Source organism: Lampetra planeri, chromosome 30 (genome assembly GCF_965212315.1).
Source record: "Lampetra planeri chromosome 30, kcLamPlan1.2.h2, whole genome shotgun sequence".
Classification (NCBI taxonomy): domain Eukaryota; kingdom Metazoa; phylum Chordata; class Hyperoartia; order Petromyzontiformes; family Petromyzontidae; genus Lampetra; species Lampetra planeri.
In genome coordinates, this window is record NC_136136.1 from 12,161,482 (window position 1) to 12,171,547 (window position 10,066).

Here is a 10,066-nt window from a genome sequence, read left to right on the forward strand (position 1 = left end):
AGACAAGATCTTCAAAATGGCGTGCAAGAAGGAGATGCTGCTGCGGCTGCTGCTGCGGCTGCTGCTGCTGCTACTCCTGCTGCTGCTGCACGCGCTTGTGGGTTGGCATGCTGCTGCACCGCAAGCAGCATCGCTACTCAACTTTGCCGCCTGACTGACGATCAGCTCCGCGGACGCGTTCCGTAACACTGGCCCACGTGCCGAAGCGTGTTATTGCAATACTAGTGCTCGCATAACAAAAATGGGTGCAATTTAATCTAACGCGATCAAACCAAATCACCGATGTAGTGGAGGCCACAGAATTTGATGTGCATATGCAACGTGTATCCTCACACCAACCGATACACGGGGGTCAAAACACGCAGAGCACCATTTGTGATGCACCACAGACTGAGAGGCACCTCCACCGGCCTGGTCCATTGCACCGCGCGCCAAACACAACGCGCGGCCTCCACTACAACACCGGAGCAACCGGTAAACGCCTTGAGGTTGTCAATTCGCCCGGGATCTTCCGTCAGCCCGCCATGCACGCACTTGCGTCCAAACCGGTGGCTCGCCACTCCCGACAGCGGGGAGCACAGCCCCAGTGACGTGTCTGAGCGTGCCCTCCGCTTGATCTCTGGTGAGGATGAGACCAGAAAAAAAGAGGGAAGGCCACCCTTGTGCTCAAATTGAACATCTTGCAGCTGGCGTGGCCGACTAAAACACAGCTGTATCATTGCAGTAGGAGACACACGCAACCCTTGTTTAGGGTATCATGTGGCGTAACCTCGTTTTGGAACGCACGTTAATGCTACCCAACTACCCATGTTACCCATCTGGTGATATGCAGCTATCTTTTGTAATGTAACGTACTGATCAACTAGTTCATGAAGCCTGTCTTCGCCAGGCAAAAGTTTTCAATAAATATCATAATAAACCTGAGATTATTTTTTTTATAATTTCTATCTCCGATCAGACACCAAATACTCAAAAAGTTTGTATTTTTCCGCAAAAAAAACCCCAACAAAATTGTTCACGACTTGATTCAACTTTTTATATTTAAAGACGTACCCATTGGAAACCGCTCAATTTAAAGATTCCGTTCTTTTTTTATTAGAAAGAACAAAAATGAATTAACTTGATGCTCTATGAGGGGAAGCTCCTATCTTTTACCGTTTTCGAATTATTCAGATTTGAACATCATCAAATGCGTATTTTCTTCATTCAAAACTGCTAGAATCCAATCTTATATTTTGAAGGGTTTCTGAATGACACGCAGAAACATGTTTATGGGGCACTTAAAATAGATATTTGGGGGCCTTAAAGCTGAAAATCACGGATTTTCAGATGTCTCCTGTTGTGTGTGTCCTAAAAGCTACCGATTTACCACATTTCAGCATTATAATGTGTAGGCAAGTACCCTAGACGTCTTTGAGACATACAGATTAAGGTCTTTATTTTATATAGATACTTATGAATATTTTTTGCAATATATTTTTGAATGTTGCCACATTTGCCTGTTACTCAATGGCTACTTCCAGATAACTACCGTATTCATATGGCTATTTAAACAAAAATGTTCATGAGGAAACATTGTTAAAAGTGTATTGTTATCAGACCCGGTAGTGTAAATAAGTGCAGTCTCCAACTCCCATCGGCTCCATCTCCCTGGCATCTCAATGCATGCGCTATGAAAGAAGAGCCATTGCCCAACACCATTACCTCTTGTGTATTTTCCTTGTAAGGCCACAGTGCTATTGACCAACACGTTGAGTTGTTTTGTTAATACTGGTAGGAACGAAGTGGACCAGACCACCAATAGATTATATCGTCCGTCCGTCCGTCCGTGTATCAACATCGCCCCCTACTGCAAACACTTGGCATGACCCTGTCCGACAAGATGGCCGCCCGCTCCCCCTGCGATCTGTGAATTAAACAAGATGGCCGTCGCTTCCGGCGCCTCACGGCGAAACTTTTTGATCGACTGACTATGGGCGAACTCATTTATTCTGGTTGGTGAACAGTGGCGGGGAGGGGTGGAGGAGGAATTGATGATACAAACAAACTTGCACCATCGTTACAGCTGCCGCGACGAGAGATGTGGGAGGAGAAGCGGCGACCGCTGCCTTGCAGGTGAGAGGTGCGTGTGTGTGTGCGCGTGCGTGTGTGTATGTGTGTGCGTGTGTATGCGCGTGTGTGTGTGTGTGCGTGTGTGTTTGCGTGCGTGCGTGTGTGCGTGTGTATGCGTGCGTGTGTGCGTGTGTATGCGCGTGTGTGTGCGTGTATGTGTGTGCGTGCGAGTGTGTATATGTGTGACTGTGTGCGTGTGTGCGCGTGCGTGCGTGCGTGTCCGGCCCACTCGAGCGGCGTGATGAATGGGCGCTATTGGGCTTCGGATCGTTATTCACGGCGAACTGGAAGCGTAGCAACACAACTTCATTACGTGTGCGTGTGCGTGCGTGCATGTGTGTGTACGTGTGTGTGCGTGCGGTGTGTGTGCGTGTGTGTGCGTGTGTACGTGTATGTGCGTGTGTGCGCGTATGTGCGTGTGTGTGTGCGCGTGTGTGTGCGGTCGATATCTCTGTACCGGTATTAGTATTATTCCTACCAGCCCACCCCGCAGGGTCCTGTTTGCCCTCATGCACAACTGCCAGCGTCACCGATACTATTTGTTTACATGGCTTTCAGGAGGGTTTCTGGATTGGGACGTTTTACCAGTCCCTTTGTGTTTAGTTTTTGTCTTAAGCCAGAGGGGAACAACAACTGAACCACTTAAAAGAAAGCATTTACAGCACGAGCGGAGCGCTGAACAAACCCCACAACCGGCATACGATTCGGCCCTCGACTACAGACCACATTACAGCTCTGCAGGTCTGGAGTGAGACCACGACGGTGTGCTAACGAAGAAGGGCCGTTGCCTGAAACATCGCCGAATATCTTGCAGTGAAATCCCCGGCTAGCTGGACATTATCTCGCTTAGCTGCTTCAGGTCAGATGATTAAAAATATATATATATATCGGAAATGTACAAAATGTACTATAATAATGTACGATACACCTTACAATGCTTTGTGACGTATAATTCACAATTAAAAAAATGCACTCCGTGTTACATTATGTATACTATATAAAGAATCTAGTTATTGTGTAATAAAATCGTGGGGATGGTGGGGAAGGAGCGATCGGAGAGGGTTTTGGGGGAGAGGGTGGGGGGCACATAAACTATTTTTTATTTTACCAGGTAAAGCCCACTGAGTTATACAACTATTTTTCACAAGCGACCTGGCTACAAATGATAGCTCAATGAAGTGGCCTATCATGTGGAAATTTATAGCAGCCAAATACTCCAAATGCATAGTGATTCTAAATGTGGAGGGAAAACCCGTAGGACTCGGAGAAAAATCCACGCGACCATGGGGAGAGATAAACATGCAAACTCAACATATACAGCAAGCGTCAGGGTCGGGATCGAACCCACGACGACTTCCTGCATATAAATACTGCACTGGACAGCACAGTATATGCCACAAAGCATGCGGAATGTATTTTGTATTTGTTGGTATGTACAGTACAATAACACCCCGTATACACACCGAAACATGCACACTAATACACATATGTATAGACATTCAGTAACATTGTGTAACTAAAGTGGATTTCACTATGTAACATGATTTTTATTCCCGGGTAGTAAGTGTTATATTCTCATTGCTCATGCCTAAAAAGTATATAGAAAATGTCTATAATTCCTGTGCTGGTCACAAAAGCAAAGTTTGTGGGGAATAATAGCGATTTTCTGTACTTTTGAGGCATAAGCAATGAGAAAATAACAATTACTACCCAGGAACAAAAAAAAATATGTTTTTGTTACACAGTGTTTTCATTTTCTTATCCGCGAGCCCGGTGGCCTTTAGTGGCGGCCCCCTGATGTGCGCCCCCCCCCCACAATACACAAAGAGTGAAAAGGCCCCTTTGCAGGCGGTGTGGCGGCCCTCACGCCGGTGATGTCTTATCGGCGAAAGTGGCCTCCCCCTCTGAAAATTAGTGAAGAGCACTAGCCAAGCAAGCCCCTTCCCCCTCTGCCACCCCCCGTGCCTCCCAATGTATGTATGTAGAACTTCTTTCGTAAATTATCACAACCGACTAAAACGAAAACGACTATCGCTGCTGTTGACATCCCCCTCCGCACCACCATAGGAATGTGCAATTTCCGCCACTAGCTTTAATTGAGCAGAAAATCACTTTAACATTTTAACGCAGTGACATTCACGAATGTGTTGATTTTCTTTTGTAATTTAGGATGATCTCTGTTCAGTCTACCTAGCTTTACCTTCAAAGTTCTATCCAACACCAGGCCCTGTTGGCCATGATAAATTATAGACCTAAGAAAAAAATAACAAACGTGAAGTGCGTAATGCTACAATTGCCCGTGATTGGGCATGTAACATTCTGAGGGGGCAAACTGAACGAGAGACATAAGTTGAAACGATTTCCATTTTCATGAAATGCAGGTGGAGTGGGGGAAACGTTAAAAGATGCTGAGAAACAGTTTAAAAATAGAGTGGAGCAAAAAGTATACAGTTGCAGAAGAGACGAGGAAACAAAGAGACGTTGTGTAAAGTCGAGTTCACATCATACATGGAGCCAGCAACACGGAGGAGGGAGGAGGAAGAGGTGCCCTTGAAAGTGCCGTGCCACATTAAAGTGTTCATCCACCCCTTTGCTCCACAGCTGCAAAGATGCACGGTAATTTTTTGTTTGCTTTTCACTTCATGCATCAAAACAATAAAGTTAACCATCGCACAATACTCCCTTTGAGTACAGCACTCTCACAATTAATCGTCTGGGCTTCGAATGTTTGGCAAATATCTTACCGGAGCAGAAATTGGGTCAGGAAAAGGATAATTTTTGTTAAAAAGGACAGCCAAAGTTACTCTGCGAGAGTGAAATAGCAAACCCCGAACACGTACAATGATCACACAGAGCCATATAAACATGAACCACAATATGCCTGTGTGGCAGTGGCTTCCTTTACGATGCGTCGTAGCATCATAAAGGAAGCGGCACTTCGCAGAGAGCAGACGGCACGGCACGCAGTGTGGCTTTCGTGTCACATCACGAAGTGCGGGCGCGATTCCTATGCAGCACCAGGCAAGGGGACATGCCAGAGGGTTTTGTCTTTGACACTTAGATCAGACAAAGCAACCTATCGCAGATCTTTAAAAGTCGCAGAAGAAACACCCCAAGCTGCCTTCTTGAATACTACTTTCAATCATGAGGGGTGACAGGCCGAGCAGTAGCGCGTTTGCTGAAGTTCGCAGTTCGAATCCAGCGATCGCCTTGATAATGACTGCGGAGCGAAATGACCACGATCGCCCCACGTGCGGTGTGTAATGACCACGATCGCCCCACGTGCGGTGTGCAATGACCACGATCACGCCACGTGTGGTGTGCAATGACCAGGATCAGCTAGGCTTTGCTGCGTAGAGAAGGAAAATGATCAAGCATATTCGAATTAGCTTTCTGCACTTTTGCATCTTTACAGGGTATCAGGATGCTCAAAATACATTGTACGAGTTTACTATTTACTTAAATGTGTAACTACGGGAACTACACAAGAGAACCAGAGTAATTGCTTAATTTATATTTTGTATAAAAACCGGACATAAATGCGCATGCGTCCATTAATGGCAAACATTCGCAGTGCAAGGGCACTGCGAATGTTTTCCATTAATGAACGCATAATCCAAACCTCACTCCCATCGTCGTACATTGACTGGCCTCGTTCTAAAAACTTACATTTACTTCGTGAACGCTCCTTGTTTAAACGAACGCAGCACACATCATTTTAGTATAAAAACACAGTAGATTTATTTAAAATGTTTTTAATTCACTGTAGATGCGCTCTAGATTTGATATCTAGGTTTCAATAACGGATTCGCTTAACGGGGCCGCCTATACTGCGGAGTCTTGCGCGTTATAATTAAAAGAGAATAATTAATTTTTAAATGGAGTAAGATCGATTTGCTGTAGCTGCTGTTCGGCATTCATCACGCTCGTTATTACCGGAAGAAAATCATTACCGGAGCAGAGTGAAGTTTTGCATCTGGCAGAATGTGCACGAAATATATACAAGCAGACGATACGTGTAAAATTCCCATGTGGAAATATTTGTTGTCCCACATCCCAATCGGCTTCACAGCCATAATTGTTTGCTAAAAAAATGCGCTTAATACTGTATGGTTAGGACCTCATGGGGCCGGTTTTGACATTCGGTGTCTCATAGGAAGTGAAGACTGCAGAAGTCGCCGCAAGGCGCTCTACAGGCAAGGGAACCCTAGCAGACTCCAAGTGCATGATGATACACCACAACGCGCGTTGTGGAGTAAATAATCAGCACACAATACACATGCAGACACACCCGGCGCTGTGCGACTGAGGCCGCAATGTCGTGGGGACACACGACCACGGATCGACCGCGGGTGGCTGTAAACGAGCCTTGCCCGGTGGTGGGGTGGCCCTGCTGCTGGTGGGGTGGCCCTGCTGGTGGTGGGGTGGCCCTGCTGCTGGTGGGGTGGCCCTGCTGGTGGTGGGGTGGCCCTGCTGGTGGGGTGGCCCTGCTGGTGGGGTGGCCCTGCAGGTGGGGTGGCCCTGCTGGTGGGGTGGCTCTGCTGGTGGGGTGGCCCTGCTGGTGGGGTGGCCCTGCTGCTGGTGGGGTGGCCCTGCTGCTGGTGGGGTGGCCCTGCTGCTGGTGGGGTGGCTTTGCTGGTGGGGTGGCCCTGCTGGTGGGGAGGCTCTGCTGGTGGCCCTGCTGGTGGGGAGGCTCTGCTGGTGGGGTGGCTCTGCTAGTGGGGAGGCTCTGCTGGTGGCCCTGCTGGTGGGGTGGCTCTGCTGGTGGCTCTGCTACTGGTGGGGAGGCTGCTGCTGACTACCACAGCAGCCACCACCGCAGTGCCACGAGAAGGCGGCCGCGACAGATGTCACAGAGAGCCGGCGGCGGCTCATTCCTGGCCCGGTCATCAAAAAGACAAAGATCCCCCCTCCTCGGTGTAGCCTTAACACGATTGGTGGGGCAAGCGCAGATATAGCGAGCACCGATGAAAGCCGCCACGGCGCACGAAAGCGTGGGTGGCCCAACGCCACGCCCGGCCGCCTTTGTCTCCCCAGTGGCGGTGTTTACTGCACACCGCACCAGGTACCCATGTGAGGCTGAGTCAACCTAGGGGAGGCCCTTACAAGCACGGCCCCAAAAGCAGCAGCCCCCCCCCCAACCCGTGCCGGGCTGCTCGAGCAAGCAAAGATTCCCTCCGTGTAGCCTTCATAGCCTCATGGGGCAAGTGCCGTCAGCGACTCGCACCTACGATTGGTCAACCTCACCACGTCCGGCCGCCTTCGTCTCCCCACCCCTCATTTGAGGCCGAGTCGACCTAAGCGAGGCCCAGCACCGGTCCGGACAATCGCCACTCGGTGTTGGCCGTGAGCGAGGAATCCAACTCGGCCCGGCGGGGTCGCAGCGCGGAGCGCGGAGCCGCAACCAACCAGGCACAGACCCCACCACAACCACACACTGGCAACAACAACCACAACTACAATCGCGGCTCACCGCACGCATCCGCGCCGCCACCGCCAATGCGTCGGTGGCTCGCGCTGCGCGTAGCGGCGAATGTCACCCCACGTCTCCCTCACCACGTCTCTCCCTCACCACGTCTCTCCCTCACCACGTCTCTCCCTCACCACGTCTCTCCCTCACCACGTCTCTCCCTCACCGCGTCTCCCTCACCACGTCTCCCTCACCCTCACCACGTCTCCCTCACCCTCACCACGTCTCCCTCACCACGTCTCCCTCACCGCGTCTCCCTCACCACGTATCACCCTCACCACGTATCACCCTCACCACGTATCACCCTCACCACGTCTCCCTCACCACGTCTCCCTCACCGCGTCTCTCTCACCACGTCTCACCCTCACCACGTCTCCCTCATCCTCACCACGTCTCCCTCACCGCGTCTCCCTCACCACGTCTCTCCCTCACCACGTCTCTCCCTCACCACGTCTCTCCCTCACCGCGTCTCCCTCACCACGTCTCCCTCACCGCGTCTCCCTCACCACGTATCACCCTCACCACGTCTCCCTCACCGCGTCTCTCTCACCGCGTCTCCCTCACCGCGTCTCCCTCACCGCGTCTCTCTCACCACGTCTCACCCTCACCACGTCTCACCTTCACCACGTCTCCCTCATCCTCACCACGTCTCTCCCTCACCACGTCTCTCCCTCACCACGTCTCTCCCTCACCACGTCTCTCCCTCACCACGTCTCTCCCTCACCGCGTCTCCCTCACCACGTCTCCCTCACCACGTCTCCCTCACCCTCACCACGTCTCCCTCACCGCGTCTCCCTCACCGCGTCTCCCTCACCACGTCTCTCCCTCACCACGTCTCTCCCTCACCACGTCTCCCTCACCGCGTCTCCCTCACCACGTCTCCCTCACCACGTCTCCCTCACCGCGTCTCTCTCACCACGTCTCCCTCACCGCGTCTCCCTCACCGCGTATCACCCTCACCACGTCTCACCCTCACCACGTCTCACCCTCACCACGTCTCACCCTCACCACGTCTCACCCTCACCACGTCTCCCTCATCCTCACCGCGTCTCCCTCACCGCGTCTCCCTCACCGCGTCTCCCTCACCGCGTCTCCCTCACCGCGTCTCCCTCACCGCGTCGCTCTCACCACGTATCACCCTCACCACGTCTCCCTCACCGCGTCTCCCTCACCGCGTCTCCCTCACCGCGTCTCCCTCACCGCGTCTCTCTCACCGCGTCTCTCTCACCGCGTCTCCCTCACCGCGTCGCTCTCACCGCGTCTCCCTCACCGCGTCTCTCTCACCGCGTCTCCCTCACCGCGTCTCCCTCACCGCGTCTCCCTCACCCTCACCACGTCTCCCTCACCCTCACCGCGTCTCCCTCACCGCGTCTCCCTCACCAAGTCTCCCTCACCACGTCTCCCTCACCACGTCTCCCTCACCGCGTCTCTCTCGCGCTGTCGTGCGGCGGGAAACGGGCGCCGGGGTCGGCAGCCGGCGCAGTGCGCGGAACTCCTCGGTGGAGCCGGGACAGCACGGGGAGCACGGGGGAGCCGGCAGAGAGCTTACAAATCGGCGGGAACACGGGGAGCGCGACGGGCAACGGGGACCCCTCTTCGTTCGTGCGGGGTTGCACGGAGGAGTAAGAGGGGAGTCTCACAATTAACCATCATCACAGTCACGGGCAGCAGGGGTAGAATGCGTGGAGGGAGGTGGGTGAGGAGGAGGGGTGAGGAGGAGCAGGAGGCGGCGCACTCACCGCCCGGGGCTCCGCGTGTCTCCTGCGCACTCCTCTCTCTCGCTCGCGCGCCACTCTCACTTCCGCAAGCATGGCGATCACTAGCCCGGCGGTCACGTGCGCGAGGTAACACACCCGCCCCTCACCCACCCGCACCCCGCCCCTCAACCCACCCGCACCCCGCCCCTCAACCCACCCGCACCCCGCCCCTCAACCCACCCGCACCCCGCCCCTCAACCCACCCGCACCCCGCCCCTCAACCCACCCGCTCCCCGCCCCTCAACCCACACACACCCCGCCCCTCAACCCACACACACCCCGCCCCTCAACCCACCCACACCCCGCCCCTCAACCCACACACACCCCGCCCCTCAACCCAACATCCTCCCTCAACCCACCCACTATAAATTTTGACTTACAACTTTCGTGACTGCAGGAATTCATATTCTTTGATTCTGTCGGTAAAGCCACGTAGATAGAAACATAATAATAAAAATAAAGTGAATTAAAAAAACACGAATGTAGACTGCAGCCTGGTTCTTAATCTGAGTGAGTGTACTGGCAGTCTATAATGTAGACTGTAGCAATGGTTATTAAGCTGGGTGAGTGTACTGGCAGTCTATAAAGTAGACTGTAGCAATGGTTATTAAGCTGGGTGAGTGTACTGGCAGTCTATAATGTAGACTGTAGCCTGGTTCTTAACCTCGGTGAGTGTACTGGCAGTCTATAATGTAGACTGTAGCCTGGTTCTTAACCTCGGTGAGTG

The 10,066-nt window shown here is 52.5% G+C and overlaps 1 protein-coding gene across 21 annotated transcripts in view; it reads right to left on the minus strand.

The window, feature by feature from the left end:
- Positions 1–9,420, minus strand: part of FUT8 (fucosyltransferase 8) — a 388,964-nt gene extending 379,544 nt beyond the window's left edge. For 20 of the 21 annotated variants that reach the window (XM_078608817.1, XM_078608813.1, XM_078608810.1 and 17 more), the window contains exon 1: positions 9,322–9,420. The gene's annotated coding sequence lies outside the window, so the exon portion shown is untranslated. Of the gene's footprint in view, positions 1–9,004; positions 9,263–9,321 lie in introns of those variants that run through there. The other variant, XM_078608799.1, reaches the window with a different exon arrangement.
- Positions 9,421–10,066: the final 646 nt, after the last annotated feature.